Source organism: Haliotis cracherodii, unplaced genomic scaffold, assembly GCF_022045235.1.
Source record: "Haliotis cracherodii isolate W230 unplaced genomic scaffold, xgHalCrac1.p SCAF_9, whole genome shotgun sequence".
In the NCBI taxonomy this organism is placed as follows: Eukaryota; Metazoa; Mollusca; class Gastropoda; order Lepetellida; family Haliotidae; genus Haliotis; species Haliotis cracherodii.
Window position 1 is genome coordinate 32622301 of NW_027266343.1, and position 19564 is coordinate 32641864.

The 19564-nt window shown below is 43.1% G+C and overlaps 1 protein-coding gene across 4 annotated transcripts in view; it reads right to left on the reverse strand.

The window, feature by feature from the left end:
- LOC139452837 (5-hydroxytryptamine receptor 4-like) overlaps positions 1 to 19564 on the reverse strand; it is a 118095-nt gene that overhangs the window by 65967 nt on the left and 32564 nt on the right. The window contains exon 1 of one of the 4 annotated variants that reach the window (XM_071234468.1): positions 774 to 870. The exons of 2 other annotated variants lie outside the window; for them this stretch is intronic. The gene's annotated coding sequence lies outside the window, so the exon portion shown is untranslated. Of the gene's footprint in view, positions 1 to 628; positions 690 to 773; positions 871 to 19564 lie in introns of those variants that run through there. One more of the 4 variants, XM_071234467.1, reaches the window with a different exon arrangement.

Sequence of the window (19564 nt, forward strand, 5' to 3'; positions counted from 1 at the left end):
GCCCATTGATCGTGAGATTGTCTGGTGAAGAATTGCAAACTGTCCATATGAAACGGTTAGGTTAATGAATAATCAGTGTAGGGGCCATGCTGTATCGGTATTGGGCCCAGATCATGTCCAGAGAATCTATGGAGATGTTGTCAAGCAACATGATATATCTCTCCTGTCATTCTGCACGTGTTGGAGACAAGGCCACGTTGGAAATGAAATTGATTATCTAAATTTAAACTGGTAATGTTAAGAGCATAAATGATGATTGTTTAACCTGTATAATGGTATACACATATCAAAGCTTAAACAAAGTTCAATTTAACGTAAAAATAAAATGGCTCACAGTTCTAATATAATTAATTATTAAAAATAAAGACATGTGCACAACTAATTATATGTAATTAGGGTTTAATTAAAGTGACATGAAATAACCAATCATTTTATGTCACTGATTTTTGTATCTATTTTTTATTACATTGCATTGGTAAATTATAAATTTAGAATTCAAAATGGGCGTAAATGTGAAACCAAACTTTTCACTTTAACAAACAAACGCGTCAGATATTTTAAGTTATTATGTAGCCTTTTCTCGTATGATATCGGACTTATTGTGGGTCACGTGATACAAAAATCTTACCTGTCAGGCAGTAAATCACACAGTCGGTGTCCCACAGCGATATTAACGGTGCAGTAATGCCAACGATCGGTGCTATTAAGATAGGGATGGAGGAGGCATAATTTACTTCCGTGGCGTCCTATCGCTCTCAACACACATTACATACCCAGGGAGAACAAGTTGGCAAAACATTTTCTGTTTCCATGTTCAGCCAGCAGCATTCATCATGCCAAAACCATAAGCTTGTGTGACTGTTTTTCCACACGTCCAATGATGAGCGTTCCATGCTTATCTGTCTCGGGTGCGAGGCATTCTTGCTAAGAATAGTACGTCTTGTTGCATGCATCAGTTGGGAGTTGTTTCTTTCTGACAATTCCCGAATTGCACAATCTCTTGTCTCCTTATCGATATGGAATCTCACACACGCGCGCTAATAGTACGGATAAAAGTGACAGGTTTCGTTGAAACCGAAACACTTGTAGCTGATTATGTGTCATTGTCAAATATTTGTACATCTAAATCCTAACAGTATCACATGTAGGCTGAAATATAAAAAAGACGAAAAAATGTACATTCAAACCGGTGAGATAGCCAGGCTGCGAGAAACAAACACGCCCGGACGAGGCTGTTTGTAACGGTATGTGTTTGCTAAAAGCATACCTAATAACCAATCACATTACTCCAGTATCATATCTCAGACCTAGAAAAACTCTTGGTAGAATGCGTGTGAAATTTGGCAAGTCTTGACTGCCACTTTGGTCTTGAACAATACCAACTCTGACATCTGAGACATGTGTGTTGGTGTACATGGTTCTCTTACAAAACAACCCGACTGCCAAATGTGTGTGAAGAGTGATCAAACCTGTATGGGCGAGTAGGTGTTCAGACGTTTGTTAAGCTTACCTATCTGTTTGTTGTGCCACTTTAATCTAAATAAAAGTTTAATTTAATTGTGTGCTTGGATTCGATACAATTACATTTGAGTCATCCGACGCCATTTCGTCGCAGTGTTCCGTGAAAATCACCACGCTGTCTGTGACATTGTAACACTACACGCCGGATAGTTAACTGATAATTACAACAATTAATTGTCTGAAGGAAACGGGGGAGGGGATCGAGATAAAGAGAGACAAAGGGTAGATGAGAGACGCAAGGAGGCGGCAGACAAGAAGGGAGGGAAAGAGACGAAAGAGCAGCATGAGAGTAAGAAAGAAATAGTGATGAGGAAAGATGAGGAAGAGAGACAAAAATAGGTGGCAGAAAAGTACGGGGCGAAAGAAAAGAACTAGGTATGAGGATATACGGGATAGCAAGGGGGACGATAAGAAAGAACGGAGAGAGAGAGAGAGAGAGAGAGAGAGAGAGAGAGAGAGAGAGAGAGAGAGAGGCGAACATGCGATGTTATCTTGAAGTAGAGTGGATAGATAGAGAAGGAGGAATAGAAATGAGAGAAAATGCATTAACAGAACAAAGGGAAATATGAAAGAGAACAGAAAGAACGGAATAAAAGAAGACGAGGTGTGAGAGTGAAAGCATCGGAGAGAGAGAAGAACGGAAAGAAAGAAATACAGAAGAAGGGTAAAAGTTAGTGTGCTGAGACGAAGTACGAAACGAGTGACAAAAAGGAGGGAAAGAAAAGTGGGGAAACGAGTAAGAAGAAACGAAAGACAGAGAGATATACAAGAACGAATTAAAAAACAACAAGACAAGAACAACTGACCTTAAGAGAAGCGTCATTCCATAACGTTAATCCGCTATATTAAACAAATGACCCAGGTTTATGTGACCAGAAGCGCCAAGCCAGAGTAAAGTCCGGCACACTCCGCAAACATATTGAAGTATCGTACTACCGCCTTAAGTGCTGTAACGCGCATAAACGAGCATTGCATGCTAATTAAAGGCAAATATTCTGCCTTGGAGGGATTCTGCCTTCCTGTCAGGACAGTGTGCATGAACTGTGTCAACACCACGACAGACTATGTGGGCACACGGGTTTAAAGCTACATCGACGTGGTGAGGTTAAATGGGGTTTCACGCCGCGTTCCGGATTGTTTCACTAAGGGCTTGTTTCCTTGTCAAGACTCGTTGTTTACAAGTCATACTGCAGGAATCCTGTGAGGCGACAGGCAACAAACAAACAATGATTTATTTATGCACGTGTGTGTGTGTGTGTGGCTGCTTGTCCCTAGCTCGTACTTTTGCCTGTTTATAGTGCCAGGGATACCGTGCCGCGGTTTCACAGGGACACCCCACTCAGATACATTATACTGACCCCGAGCCAATCAGTCCTTGTTATATCTCACTAACGCCGAGCGCCAGGCAGGTAACAACAAGTACCATCTTACAACGTCTTTTGGTATGACGCGGTTAGGGGATCGAACCACCGACCTTCCACTACAGGCAGGCGCTCCATATATAGACAACAGAGGGTGTTTGTTTGTTAAACGCCGCACTCAGCAAAATTCCAGCTATATGACGGCGGTCTGTAAATAATCGATTATTGACCAAACAATCCAGTGATTGACATCGATCCACGCAATTGGGATCGATGACATGCATTAACCATGTCAGCGAGCCTGACCACCCGATCCCGTTAGTCACCTCTTACGACAAACATAGTCGCCTTTTTAGGCAAGTATGGGTTGCTGAAGATCTATTCTACCCCGGATCTTCACGGATCCATTGACATGGTCGGTACAGAGGGAGGGGTGACTTGTGAGTTCATTTTACTATCGCGATAAACAATATACATTCTTACAATGTAGGTGCCCTTGCGTTGTTTGGCATGATGAGTGAGTGAGTTTTAATGCCGCTTTAAACAGTATTTCAGTTATATCACGGCGTTTCAGCTTCACGTGGGAGGACAATTCTGAGAGATGCAGGTTTTAGACGTTACGATTTTGGTGAAACCCACGAGCACGGGTATGGTGCTGATAAACCTAGAAACATAATCGGGGCGAACAGGAATTCTAGAGTGAACAAGGGACATAACTCTGCATAGCGAATTTCGGCTCTTTAGAAGACTGGACCACCCGTGCCTCCGTGACGTGATGACACAGGCTATAGCTGATCTAATGGCCGCCAAGCCCCAGTTTCAACCGATTGGGAAGATGTCACAGAGTTTAGGAAAGTTCTCATGCATTGACTGTGCCAGATACAATATATGGACTTGTGGAAATCGACATGTCTCCAAATTCAAGGTATGCTTTGGATCGGTTGGTACCGATTCGAATGGAACGGTTAATCGTCAACAGTATCTTATTCATATTATCGATATATACCTTATATAGAATTGTTCAACATAGATGTGTACTTTTGATTTAATGCAATATATCGATCGATAATTCGATTGATCGGTTCACCTCAGGAACAGAGTGCTTTTGACAGTGAATAATACAGTGTAATGAATATACATAGATTGTGTCATTTACATGTAACAAGTTAACTGCCTATCGTAACAAATGATATTTCTTGGATAACACTTTCTTAGCAAAGTACAAATTCTAGTACTTTTTATGGGTTGAGTCACATCTTGGATTCGAACCCACACTGCCAGAATGAGGAACCTAATCGCCAGCACAGCGATCTAAAGTCAGCTATCTAACCCGCTCAGCCACCGAGGCTTCGACAAAAAATGAAAGTCCGACAGCTGGTAGTCTTGATCACGTACTTTGAGTACCCGGCTGACAAGTGTAAATAAGCACAGCTTCCATGGCCGAAAGCTATGAACACACAGTGCCATTTAGAAAGTGGTCAAATGTAACAAATGTCATATTTTGGATAACACTTTCTTAGTAAAGTACAGATTCTAGTATTTTTGGGGTTGAGTTTCATCCCATAACCTACTCAGCCACCGAGGCCCTCCACAAAAAATGAAATTCCGACAACTACAACTGCCTATTGTCTTACATTTGTACACGTAGAACAACAATGTGACATTGTACCTGTAGTGAGTGAGTGAGTATGGTTTTACGCCGCTTTTAGCAATATTCCAGCAATATCACGGACACCGGAAATGGGCTTCACACATTGTACCCATGTCGGGAATCGAACCCGGGTCTTCGGCGTGACGAGCGAACGCTTAAACCACTGGGCTACCCGACCGCCCCCATTGTACCTGTAACACATGCATGTCGCATTGTGCCAGGTCAATATATAAATTAATGTGTAAATAAACTATGCGTCACCATATCACACATATTGCGTCACATATAATATGTATAATATATACATAGTATTTCAATATACATACGAAAAGCATTAATAATAGCCTATGGAATGATTTGATCTATATGTTTTTATGATATGTACTACATTTCTTTACAAAGCGATTATTGTTGAAATTGCGTTCACGACGAATCACTGGTCGAGGACGACCATGGTAGCTAAATGCCGTTGGGTTGGCCTAGCTTGTGGTTAACCCCCACCCCCTACCCTCAACCCCCCAACCCCACCCAGATGGCACATCTAATTTATTTCCCTTTCAAAAGGCGTTAAACAACAAACAATCAAATAACTCCCAAGCCCTCATACAAGGCATGCCGACACACCAACAACAAAGGGTTAATAGTCTTTAATATATTTACCGTGTCATGTTCCTGACATTTTGACAATTTCAGAAATAAAAGCTTGTTTGGCGGCGCATCGACAGGTAACCGATTTATTGATTTATGAATAACATAGTTGATATGAAATGAACATATCCATCGTACGTCATTAGAAAGCCCAAACACAAATGTCATCATATACTGAAACAACAGGGATGTTTCCACAAGGAATATAACTAAAATATATTCAAATAAATTCATATGATAAGCTTATAATTATTCAGCAGTATTCCATAGCATCATTACCACAGTATATTCTCATCAATGAGTCTAGACACATTTATACCTGTCATCACCTACAAACGAAATTACCTCTGCAAATACGCAGCGATATTAATCATTATAATAAAGCATGTAAATGTATCCGTATTTCATAAGAGCAATCTAATTGCAGGGATGCTCAGGTGATTAGGCCCTAAACACTCTCAGTAAATCAACACCGTATTTGTTGATACGCCAAAATATAGTATTTAGGTTCAAACTAAATGATTGTCTTCATTGCCAATCTCTTGAATTGAGGTAGTGTGGGCGGTAGAGAAGAGCCAATTTAGCGTCATTTATTTCCCACCGACACTAATATACTAGGGTGTTCCACATATTACTCAGCGACTGTAAATCCACAGAAGCCATGTTGATAAATTGAGAAGGAGCTTGGGGAGGGGGAGGTGAGAAGAAGGGGACGCTGGGAGGGGTGATGGCAGAGGGGAGTTCAGCCTGAATGATCAGATACGACGCTGATGGAGGCGCTAATGCACCAACGGATAAAGAGACCTCAAATCAAATTTTATAGATTACCCATGATACCTCGAATCACTGAAAAGCGGAAGTATCTCCAGAGTGGTCTACCTTGGATTCGACTCCTCTTGTGGCGATCCATCATACTGTTAGTGCATCCTGACGAGATAAAGGGTCAATCCTAACTAGGAGACTCAATAAGAAGGCAGTTATTGAAGTAAAGAGGCAGCCATTGTTGATCTAATGGTAACAGAGGGCCATAAAATAGGCTCAGCTTTACTTAGATGACAAAGTAAGGATAGTCGTTACGAAAATAGTCATCTGTTATAGCTATGGCAGGAACACATCGCGGATGCGAGTCTTGTGATAACAGCGTGTAATTTATGACACGTAGTCTCTGTGATTGTAGATATGGATCTGATGTAGACTGTGAGTATTGTTGGACATCGTATGACGTCATGACCTTCGGATATAACCAAATAAATCGCCACTCCTGTGAGTAGGGCTAAATTGACGGAATATTTTGATAACTTCTATTTCAGCATAATTTCCTGTGTAGCTGATACCAGAGATGTGGTAATCATGGATGGCATTTCTGTGATTTGATATTGCGTGACTGAAATATATTTGATCAGGGGCACTGTGAACTAATCAAAGAACGGAGTTCTAGCTGCTCAGATCAATCGTGTTCTATTTAGTCTCTGACTGTACCAATAAATACACAGATCTGATTAATGTCCAAAGCATCTGCTGATTTATATACCTCCATGGCGACACACAAGGACACACGACGAGATTTACTGACAAAGCGAAGACGTTAGATCTGAATCTAAAGAAATCGTATAAAAACATTCATAGTTGCTCAACTTGTTTCCCTGTTTTAAGTTAAGACTGACATCAGGCACAACGGCGACTTTAAACTTTTAAGTGGGTTAGTGAATGAGGTTTAACTCATGTTTGACATATTAGGGCGTGTCCATGCGGGAGGAAAGCTATCATCGTGGAAACATTTACGAGTATGGCGGGGAAAATCACGTATTTAAATCGGGGAGTTGGTTATGGGAATTTCAGGAACACTCTATCAGTGGTAATCTAAAAGGACCGAACTCAGAACAGAGAGACTTCATGATCCTATATAATTGCGAACAAATTCACAAGATATGTGTGAATAAAAAATAGATTAAACAAGGAATTCAAAATTGTTAATGGGAAGGTAGTTTCAGCACGGACTTGTATAAATAGGTCCGTGGTTTCAGGCAGCAAAAACGTCGATCGAAACAACAAAGAAGCAAACTTATTGAACGTTATAACTAACTCCCGCTAACATTATGAGAATAGTGTGATAACGAGTTGCTTCCCTTGTCTTGCCCGGTATTTGTCGTCTGTGACTACCCAGATGTAACACACTCGATGGAAGATGCAGTAGTTGTGACCGTGGAAAATAGCAACTGACATCTGATCAAACGATGACCAAAATGTTGTCCGTATTGCCAGATAGGGTAGGGTCGGATGTGAGGAACACCATGCCATTCAAAATCTCTTGTAGTAGGTACGACAAGAACACGGGCATATTGAACGTCAAGAACACGGTTAGAATGGATTTCAAGAACACTTGACAGATTGAACGTCAGGAACACGGGCAGTGTGGACGTCAAAGACACGGACAGTTTGGACGTAAAGGACACTGGCAGTCGGTACGTCAGGGGCACGGGCAGTTGGACGTCAAGGACAAAGACTGTTGGGGCGTCAAGAACACGGGCAGTGTGGACGTCAAAGACACGGACAGTTTGGACGTAAAGGACACTGGCAGTCGGTACGTCAGGGGCACGGGCAGTTGGACGTCAAGGACAAGGACTGTTGGACGTCAAGAACACGGGCAGTTGGGACGCCAAACACATGGACAGTTTGGGCGTCGAGGCCACGGGCAGTTTGGACGTCAAGGACAAGGGCTGTTGGACGTCAAGGACCAGGGAAGTTGGACGTCAAGGACACTGGCAGTTGGACGTCAAGGAACAGGGAAGTTGGACGTCAAGGACACTGGCAGTTGGACGTCAAGGAACAGGGAAGTTGGACGTCAAGGACACTGGAAGTCGGTACGTCAAGGACACGGGCAGTTGGGACGTCAATAACACTGGACTGTTTGGACGTCAAGGATAAGGGTTGTTGGGACGACAAGAACACCGGCAATTTGACGTCAAGAACACGGACAGTTGGGACGTCAAGAACACTGGCAGTTGAACGTCAAGGACCAGGGAAGTTGGACGTCAAGGACACTGGCAGTGGGTACGTCAAGGAAACGGGACAGTTGGGACGTCAATGACACTGGACAGATTGAACGTCAAGGAAAAGGGGTATTGGGACGACAAGAACACTGGCAGTTGGACGTCAAGGACCAGGGAAGTTGGACGTCAAGGACACTGGAAGTCGGTACGTCAAGGACACGGGCAGTTGGGACGTCAATAACACTGGACTGTTTGAACGTCAAGGATAAGGGTTGTTGGGACGACAAGAACACCGGCAATTTGACGTCAAGAACACGGACAGTTGGGACGTCAAGAACACTGGCAGTTGGACGTCAAGGACCAGGGAAGTTGGACGTCAAGGACACTGGCAGTGGGTACGTCAAGACACGGGACAGTTGGGACGTCAATGACATTGGACAGATTGAACGTCAAGGAAAAGGGGTGTTGGGACGACAAGAACACTGGCAGTTGGACGTCAAGGACCAGGGAAGTTGGACGTCAAGGACACTGGCAGTCGGTACGTCAAGGACACGGGGCAGTTGGGACGTCAAGGACACTGGACAGATTGAACGTCAAGGACACCCTTTTAGCCATCACAGTAAAAGCCTGGAGTGGACACCAGTTAAAACATCATCCGACAACGAGAAGACGACAGTTTGTGATGATAAATACATATAAACAGTTGCTATGACATCCCAGCAGAAGGAGCAGGTGACATGTTTGGGATATATCAAACGTGTATGTGCCTAGTTTGTTTTGCAGAAATGATACCAGGAAGCATGTATTTCACTTCCTGACACGTGATACTGCTAAGCGATATGGCAATGTTGAGTTAACAGTGCCCAAGTAGCTGTTCTCATAATAGAACGTTGCCATACAAACAAACGTCTTCCGACTGCAACAAATAGTACATATATGTTTTAACTGGAATGCAGCAGTACGTCTTTTTACGCCTGTGCGTTTCAAATATTTTACCGATGGTTGTTTTTCGAGGAAGAAAAAAAGGAAGTTGTGCTAAAGAATGACAATGCAGAACAACTTTTATTACACTCTGTAATAAATCGTGAAGTTGAACTACCTAGTGGTATGCGGTTGTTGTCGTGCATGTCAGGGCAGATTAAGAACGGTTTTCCAACACCGAACGTTCAGCATGATTCATTCGGAGACCCTCGGGAAACTGTCGAGCGTACGGAAACACTCGATCACTTACTGAAAATAATGCTATCATTCGGGCAGGCAGAAAAGGACTATGGCATTCGTCACCACTCGCCCCTTTCCGTAACATGCAAGAAGACTCGTCCCCCTATCGATGAATGTTATGTGCGAAAATACGACAAACCAATCAAATGCGCGTATGATTTCAAGTACATCGTCAAAGAATCCCTCAGAAATAATTTTTGATTTTACATATGTGTCTAAAAATCTATATCTAAAAATATACCCAAGACACAGTTAAATGTGTTCAATAATACTGTATAATTCCGCACGTCCCGATGCGCTTTAAATTGCATCTGAAATATATATAATATATGGGGAAATACATGTAAACCATTACGCAACGAATTGACAATTGTTTTAGGTATGCCCGTTTGCGCTAAGACAGAACCCGGTCGCAAAAATGGCCACGAGAGGGACACGAGTCGCTATTCGGCTTGTCCCGGAATAACACGACTTGGTCACGAATGGGACTATGGATGGCATTGAGGATGCACATTCAAACCTTTTGTGGCGATTCAATACAATTTATTTATAAACATGACATGTTTTAGTCGTACAGTGTACAGATGATAAGATACTAGATATACGGTTCAAGATGTCAATTGCGGGATGACTTTTTGCCATGATGCGCATGCGCACAAGTTATAGCTTATTATTGAATGGTATATCACACTCAGGCCCACACAATAAATCACGCAGATGTAATCATTAAAAATGTGCGGGTTTCTTAATACGACGATGCACACCATGTGACAATTTCTTTTTAAAATGTTATTTATATTCTAGAGTTTGATAGCTCGCTGTTGGTTTTCGTTGGTTAGCCTGACAATCTGGAATACTCTTCAGGAGTAAAAATAATATCCGTTAGGCGAATGTCAAATTCTTTGAAACGCAAGTTTAAACGCTAACACCTAAAAATCTGAAACATACACAGTTTCAAAAACACACAGGGGTGTATGAAGATTGGCGTGTATGAAAGGTTCATTGAAGCACACATGCATGCTGCACACACGTGCACATTTGTAACATCTTATATTAGTTTAACGCTAATTAAACTAGACATAACATCATCTTATTACTGTTCCACGTGTGATGTTCCGCTGATTGATAGTTCAGAGGCAATCTTGCCAATCGGAGACTGAATCGCAGAAGGTTTTTCCTTCCAAGTGTCTGGCGGAAGAGGTTTTCGTGTGTGGCTCTGTTTTTTGCTCTGAAGGTTTTGGTAATTGGTACTGGTGCAACATCAGGCAGAGCAGACAGGGGGACGAGGGGAGGGGGTTCTTGTTGGCGCACGCTGAATCACAATAACAGATAAACATTGCATAATGTGTGAATGTCAGTGACATTGTTCATCAGTAGGAAGAGGGCGATTTGGGAGGTTGCAAGGTTGTCTGGCACGGACATCGTGAGTCGGCACGGCAGTATCTGTGATGCATATTAAAGAGTGTAGGCCAGCGTGACAGACTGTATGATATAATGGGTGTGTGACGGAGTGTGTTACATATAGAACAGGGTTTGGGTCAACTTGAAAGATTATTACCCAAATATAGTAGAGAAATGAGAGGAAGTTTTTCGGGTTTTACGATTTGTTTGTTTGTTGTATAAATGTCACAGACATCATTCACTGGTTGTATTACACTGTGTCACCCTTCAAAAACCAGGAAGTGAAGTATAGAGATGTCTTGTGGTATTGATCAGCTGTCGAACACTTGGTATAAGTTGGTACCCAAGATCAAATATCATATTCGGAAGGCAATCTGTAACTAGCATCCACGACAGGGAATGGGACGCACACGAACTAGTGAGTAGAAACGCGATAATGTGACAGTTAACTTGGAGTGTTTGTTTGTTGTGTAACGCCGCACTCAGCAATATTCCAGCTATATGACGGTGGTCTGTAAATAATCGAGTCTGGACCAGAGAATCCAGTCATTGACATCACGAGCATCGATCCATGCAATTGGGATCGATGACATGCATCAACCAAGTCAGCTAGCCTGACCACCCGATCCCGTTAGTCGCCTCTTACGACATGCATAGTCGCCTTTTACGGCATGCATAGGTTGCTGAAGACCTATTCTACCCCGGAATCTTCACGGGAGTGAGTGGGTGCAGTGAGTGAGTGAGTGAGTGAGTGAGTGAATGACTTTACATATTCCATCAAGTACAGGTCAGCTCCAAAAATGAATTGAGCGCGGGCGTGGAATCAAACCGGGATATTCGAAGTGACTTGCACACATAAACTAGTAGGCTAATCCATCGTACAGGGATGCATGGAACGCGTACATGTCAAATAAACCTCCAACGACATTTCCAATTTATTTTATATTATTTTTAGTTTTAATGTTCACAATAAATAGTGAATGAACATGGCGTCCACTTATTTATGATACTGATTACATCATTGTTCAATCAGGTTTAGCTATTTTAAACATGTAGTACCTTTGATGTTTTGGCAAAAGGAAATTGTTAATGTAATAACAGTAAAAATACAAATATGATACTAATCTATATCATATAACGCCAGGCAAACTTGTTTGATATCTCATTAAGCATGAGAACGACGCAAGAGGGTAAAAAACAAACATACCAGGTAATGTCGGACAAATATACCTTTGTGCACACATGCATGTTTACTACTTCTGATACTGTTTACAATAAACAGAGAAGTTATGTGGTCGATGACGACCATTGGTGTATAGATAGCATCGGCACCTTCAAGTTGCCGGAAGCCTGATGTGGCAAGCGTCACTTTTAGGCCCCCTATTTATGGAGCTTCTTCCGCTGTTGAAAGAAAGGAAAACATTTCATGTCTAGGGGAGATTGATGTTCAAATTACTTTCTGAATATACTTCCTTGGCTAAAAATATTATTAATAACTAGAAAAAAGTGGTCTGTTTTCCAATACTGTGATTGTTTCTGTGGTTATATCAAGACTGACGTAAGCGTTACGCCCACGTGGAGCGATGTCTTGACCAGCTGGAGAATGGTCTCGACATCAACAACGTTGTCAACGCCTTCAGAAAAATTATTCTGAATATAGCCCATAAATGGAAGCAATAGACGTAACGGCAGCCTATCGATGACGCCGCAGCGCACGGCATGGAGTCGTGATTAAACCCAAGAGGAAAAATTTCACGGCAACAAAACACAACGCAAGCTAAAAGTATTCTTTGAATTTCAATGAGATTTCCTTAGCGAAAAGGAACGCATTTTTTTCATCAAACGTCATATGGCGTTCTGCTCCGTGAGACGTATATAGACTTGGCATATTGCTTCAGACAAATGCATGTCTAAATATATATCTTCAGAGAAATACATGTCTACATATAGGCTGTTACAATGTGTCAATACAGTCATTCGCTTTGGGCTTTCATCTTGAATCGATTTATAACAGAAAAGATCACGTAATGTACAGTGTTAAACAAAAAAGATGACATAGATGCAGGGCAGTGGTGCGAAGACGGATGTCGGACGCATAGGAGGGACGCTGTAGCGGGCCCGACATACATCACTCACAGAACTAGAGGATGGGAGTCTTTATCCGGTTTGATTTGGTCACGAACACACATGTACAACTGAGCTATATTAGCTTCATCAGTTTGTAGATTGCGCCTTTTCTCCTAATTACTTGATCAGATACAATTTTACCTAATTCATTTCAGACTGAAAAAGAAATAATATTTATTAAGTCACTTTATTTCATGAAAGGAATTCCAGGATTTCCTAAGTTTTCGTTTCGTGCCATAAAGCACATGCTTGTTGGTGTGTGTGCGTGCGATTGTGTGAAGGGAAGGAACGATACTCCAGTTTTCTATTGGATGATGGGGTAAGGATAATTAATGGCTAATGGTAATTGGGTGTTGAGCGTGGAGTGTGGATGTGGAACGTGGGTGTGAATGTGGAGTGTGGGTGTGGGTGTGGAGTGCGAGTGTGGAGCATGGATGTGGATGTGGAACGCGAGTGTAGGTGTGAATGTGGATGTGGAACGTTGGTGTGAATGTGGAGTGTGGGTGTGGATGTGGATGTGGAACGTTGGTGTGAATGTGGTGTGGGTGTGGAACGTTGGTGTGAATGTGGGGTGTGGATGTGGATGTGGAACGTTGGTGTGAATGTGGTGTGGGTGTGGAACGTTGGTGTGAATGTGGAGTGTGGGTGTGGATGTGGAGTGCGAGTGTGGAGCGTTGGTGTGAAGAGTGGACTTGGATGTGGATGTGGAGAGAAGATGTGGAGCGTGGGTGTGGAGCGTGGAGTGCGAGTGTTGAGTGTTGAGTGTGGGCTTGGGTGTTTTATGTGGATGTGGGGTGTGGGGTGTTGAGTGTGGATTAGGATGTGGAGTGTTGAGTGTGGATGTTGGGTGCTGAGTGTGGTGAGTCTGCGTGGGTGTAGTTTACATGTGGAGCGGGGGAAGAAGGGGGAGGAGGGGCGTGGTTACTTTAACTAATTTTCAAACATAAACAGCCGGACCAAAAAATGAAACAAACATGAAATGATTATTCGATGGTGATGTTTTTGAAAGGGTATCATACATGTGTTATGGACCTTTTTTTGCAGTGTTTCGGTGACTGTTTTCATACTAGTAACGTTTTCATAACGTTCATCGTTTTTTTATTAAATCCAATTTGATATTTTCTTTGGCCCGACAGTTTATTATTGCTACAGAGAATACACCCGAGACCTTGAACGTGAAGAAACAGCGTACTATGAAATAGCTGAGGCACTCCACCGTTTCCCCACACAGGACATTTAGAGATGAAATACAGCACGGGCGTTGCACCTTGATGTAGTGCAGGTGTATGTTATCATATAATGACACATCACATCAGTAACTGCAAGGAATCAATGTGCACTTGCCGCCCATCCAAGTTGCATGTGAATATATACATCAGCGAAGGCAAAAACACAGACAAGCGTCTAGCAGATGTTGATACGCAGTCGACATACAAAACAAAAACCGTTGATTCAAAGAAACAGAGTATTTACATGTGCAGTTAGATTGTGGTGGAACTGACAGGTACATGGTGCTCTAGGGGTGTGAGGCCAACGCGGAAGTGCTGAGATAGACCTTATCCGATCCCCCGTGGGATTTATGGGGCAGAATAGGCCTATATAGCAATGTTGTCGAATGGGAGTATTGTGTGGGTACAATGGAATGCGAACGTGACCAACGACTGGATGGGTGCCATCTGACCCTCTCCGCTGTGGATTGCCTGTTGTGGCGTGACTGATGGTGATTGCACAAGAACTGGTTTCCCTGTGCCAGACTCGACACCCGGCAATGTTTTAGCATTCCTGATAGCGGACTAAGACCCCAGTCAGTTGCTGTGACTAGACACGATGATGGAGACGCGTTGCGATTGTTATTTTACAGTGAAGGTACATTGGCCTTTACTCAGTATGTCATTTTCGGGGATTCGAAGCCTGATCGTCCACAGTGTGCTCAACTTTCAGTTCATACACGCTCCGTCATCGTGCCTCCACATGATTGCATTTTTTCAAAGGAAACATCTACTACCTTCGTTGACCTGCCAGTACAAAGCAGGCCCGACGTCGCCCATCTTCCCAAGGCAAGAGTATACACCAGCCTTTATCAATGCCTAGTTTACCAATGTACCAAGTTACAAAATTAATGTATTCTTCTTGTTATTGTTGTTGTTGCTGTTGTTGTTGTTGTTGTTGTTTAGTTTCCACCCGTGCCATTTTAAGTGCACTTTTCTTGGCTCGATCGTGGCGCCATCGTGGCGATCGTGGAGTTGTGTCCCTTGTGACAAAACGAGATAGCCAATCAGATCGCTGTTCTCATTTCGTATGGTTTCACAAAGATGACTACCACAGCAGACGATCTGTTCGATTAGATAACGAAAGGATTTGAGATTTCTTCATTGACAGACAAACAAAATGACAGTAATACAGTTGAGATACTTATTACTGGCGCACATCGCTCTTACCGTAATAGAGGCAAACAGACCACACAGTATCAGGTAATGTTGCACTTCGCAGTAACATGAAACGTCGTCTAAAGCCTACACTGCATCTCAGTCCCAGCGATAAGCGTTTAGTCGGTCGAGTTAAAAAACACTGAAATTTGCGCTCATATTTATAAATTAAAGTGTTTGGGTGAGTTGATTGAAAACTTTGAAACGCTTAAAAAAAACATTTGTCTCGCTGACGTTTTGGAGAAATTCAGCGCAAATTCGACAGGCGGTCTTTGTGGCCATAGCAGCGACCACGTTTTGGGAACACGGAAGTTAAGTTTGGAAAACGTTCTCTGATTGGAATATGGATATATGCACAGGCCAGTAAGCTTGAAATGGCAAAGGTAAAAATTAGACTTCCCTACATACACGCAGGTGGAAACTCTTTCCTCGAGAAGATGGAAGTCTCCATACTATATATAAGAGCTAATGAAACTGGTCTGCTCCCATTATTGACATGGGCCGTTTGACAAAGCTATTTAAGTGCTAAGACAATCGTAAATCCAATACCTTAATATTAGTCGTACGAGAGTCGTAGCTAAGATCGCTTTGTGGCGCAGGTAGCTTTATTAACTACGATTAAAACACCATCCACACGCTGCCGAATATTATTATTTTTTATGTATCTCCACATATTCCCGTAATGGCCCTTTTAAAATCACTATTCATTGACGATCAGTTTAAAATGCAATCTTTAACAAATGAAAATCACATCCAAGCAAATTGCTATGGTAATGAACGGCGGTTTTTGCTGAAACGGGCCACTGTTTCTTGCCCTACAAGAAATTTTCCTCTACAAAGCATGCTACATCGACTTTTATGTTTCGTGGGGAAGTCGGGAGATAAATGAGAACAAATACGGATGTGGCAAAGAGTTTGCAACTTTAAAGAGTCAATGTTAGTGTTCCGAGGCGGTGTTTGGGGATTATAGCGATGTGCGTTCCCATTTCAGTCGCGTCCATCACCAAGTTGCTGAGGGCAACTATGCATTATGATATACTAACATCCCACTGGCCCAGAGATATCCCCATACGCATTGTGTAAACGTGGATGCAGACAATGACTGCTCAGAAGCAGACTCTACGGACCAAATCACTGTTTTGGGGAGGTCTGGCCGCATTCGTCAATGTTCGACCATCTCCGTAACCTGATATGGCGTGTCCCGGAATGACACGAATGGACCCGAATGTCTCCAACACAGAGTCCAATTGATGAGGTTACCAGAGGGTAGAGAGGAATGGGTGATATGGTTCTGTGAGGAGCATCATGGGAGGCAAGCTGGTGCACGCTGTCTGGCGGTAGGAGAACGCTGTATTAACCTGCGGTGCAGAGATTTCTCTGATAGTGATTTTAAATCTACGTGGCTCAGCTTTGCTTATTAATTTTCCTAAATTCGCGTATACCGAGTAGAGCTTCATCACCTTTCATCATCTACGGTAGGCACGGGTGGCCCAATCGTCTAAGGCGCCGCGATTCGCTGTACAGAGTTGCGTCCCTTGGGCACACCAGAAACCTATGATTGTGGGTTCGAATCCCGGTTCGCCCCGATGATGTTTCTAGGTTTGTCAGCAACATACCCGTGCTCGTGGATTTCACCGAAGTGGTAAACGTCTGAGACCTGCATCACTTCGGGCTTTCCTCCCATATTAAGCTAACACGCCGCGATATTACTGGAATACTGTTAAAAGCGGCGGCGTTAAACCCAACTCACTCAATCACTATTAGCAATATTCCAGCATATCACGGCAGTGGATGTACTTCACACATTGTACAGATGTGGGAAATCGAATCCGGGTCTTTGGCGTGACGACGGACAGCCAGGGGATTATAAACTGCCCGCATCGGGAACTCAAATCAATGATCACCTGATCCTGGCACCTGAATGGAGCGCAACTCTTAGACCGCTGTGTTAAAAAGGCCTTGATTATGTAAGTGTGAATCACAACATTTAGAGCACCGACTCCTTGGTCTAGTGGTAAAGCATCCGCCAGCTCTTTAAAAGACGTTAAAAGATGGTACTTATTCGGCCTTTAGGGTCTAAAACAAGGACCGGATGACTCTCACACACACACGCAAGAACATGCACGTCGCAATAGAAGTGCAATAATCTTGGACGCGAAGTTAAATCCAATTTCCGTCACCTCGCCTCATCTCTATACGTTCAGAACTTCTATGTTAATCAGGGGCGGTCGGGTAGCCTAGTGGTTAATGCGTTCAGTCGTCACGCCGAAGACCCGGGTTCGATCCCCGCCATGGGTAAAATGTGTGAAGCCCATATCTGGCGTCCCCCGCCGTGATATTGCTGGAATAGTGCTTAAAGCGGCGTAAAACCATACTCACTTACTATGTTAATCTAAACGTGTTTGTTGTCTTCAGTATCATGACTCTCCAGGACAAGGATATCAGATATTCTATCTCGCCGTGCAGTTTCTCGTTCAGGGTGTTGAAAAATCGGCTCGTGTACCGCCGTTGGTGTTTAACGAGAAAATAAAGACTGATTGATTGCTGGCCATAATGTACCCTACGCCAATAGACATTTTCTGTTTATTGATGACTTGCTCATGTATTTATTTACGCTGCTATACATGAGCTGGACAGAATTCATCAGAATTGTGAATTATATGGTGATAAATCTGCAAATCATAACAAGGTTTTCACCGAAAACTATTTTGAAACCAATAACCGATTAAGGATATTGATGGTTTACCGTCAAGAGGCAAACGAAAAGTGCTGATACGGTACACATGTTTGTGTGGCCTGTATGTGTTTGTACTCTAGGTATATCGCATGGTGTGTTCATACTGATTGTTTCTTGGTGCACTGTAGTCTTATGGTGAGTGAGTGAATTTAACGCCGCTTTGAACAGTATTCCAATTATATCACGACGTCTCTGATTAATGTGGGAGCAAAGCCTGAAGTGATGCAGGTCTCAGACGTTTACCGCTTTTGTGAACCCACGAGCATGGGTTTGGTGCTGCAAAACCTCGAAACATATTCGGGGCAAATCTGTATTCGAAATCTGAACCCACGATCATAGGTTTCTGGCGTGACCAAAGAACGCAACACGGTATCAGAATACAACCATGGTCATGCGTACACGTGCACTTATAAATTCGCCAGATTTACATGCAACAAGTTAATGCTCAAGGCTTTACATACGTTCATGCAGGTTATGCTATAGCAAGGAAAACGTCGCTTGGGGGCGAAGGGTGTTGAAGCTGGACTGAATAGAACTGTTTGAAAGGTGAGGTGAAATGGGTTTAACGTCGCGTCCAAGATTATAGCACTTATCAGTGAGATACCATGCCGCAGTTTAACATGAATACCCCACTCACTCACAGTATACTGACTCCGAGCCGACCAGTCCTTGTTTTAGCCCCTTAATGCCGAGCACCAGACCGGGTAACAACAAGTACCATCTTTTAACGTCTTTTGGTATGACGCGGCTGGGGATCGAACCCCGGACCTTCCGCTCTCCGGGCGGACGCTCTACCATTAGACCACACAGGCGGTCGAACTGTTTGAAAAGGTAAATCTTTAGATGTGCCTTGAATGACGGGAGTGGTGGTAAGAGCTTAAGTTCTGTTGGTAGCTTGTTCTAAAGTGTTGACGCACAGTATCCGAATGGTGACTTGGCAAACCAGTGACTGAAAGCATGAGCGACGATCCGCGTCATCGTGCCACGATGACACACTTCCTGTCATCTCACACAACCTGACCACTAGATCCGTAGTTTAGTCAACTCTTACAAACAGCAAGCGGTAATGGGGACCTGGGACACCAGCAGCTTGATCTATAGTAGCTTCCTTAAGGCTGACAACAGTTATAAGTTATCCACGGTCTCCAGGGGCACATAGGCTGATGTACCCACTATGTTAGTTCCTGTTTCCCGAGCCCAAAGGGACGAGTATTGAACATAAACAACATAGAGGGAACATCGAATGTCACCCAAAGGACCGGTGGACAACGAATTTATCTTACCGCACACCAAATTGTATGTCTCATGCTGGCATGCTTTGTCCGAATCGGCAAGAATGCCACAGTTAGGCAAAATGGCAGACGACAGGAAATAAACGCATCAGGAGTTATATTTCCCCAGATCTATTTCTTTCGGAAAATATCTAAATATCGGAAAAAGGCTCCCAACATCATTATTTCGACATACAAAAATACGGTTGG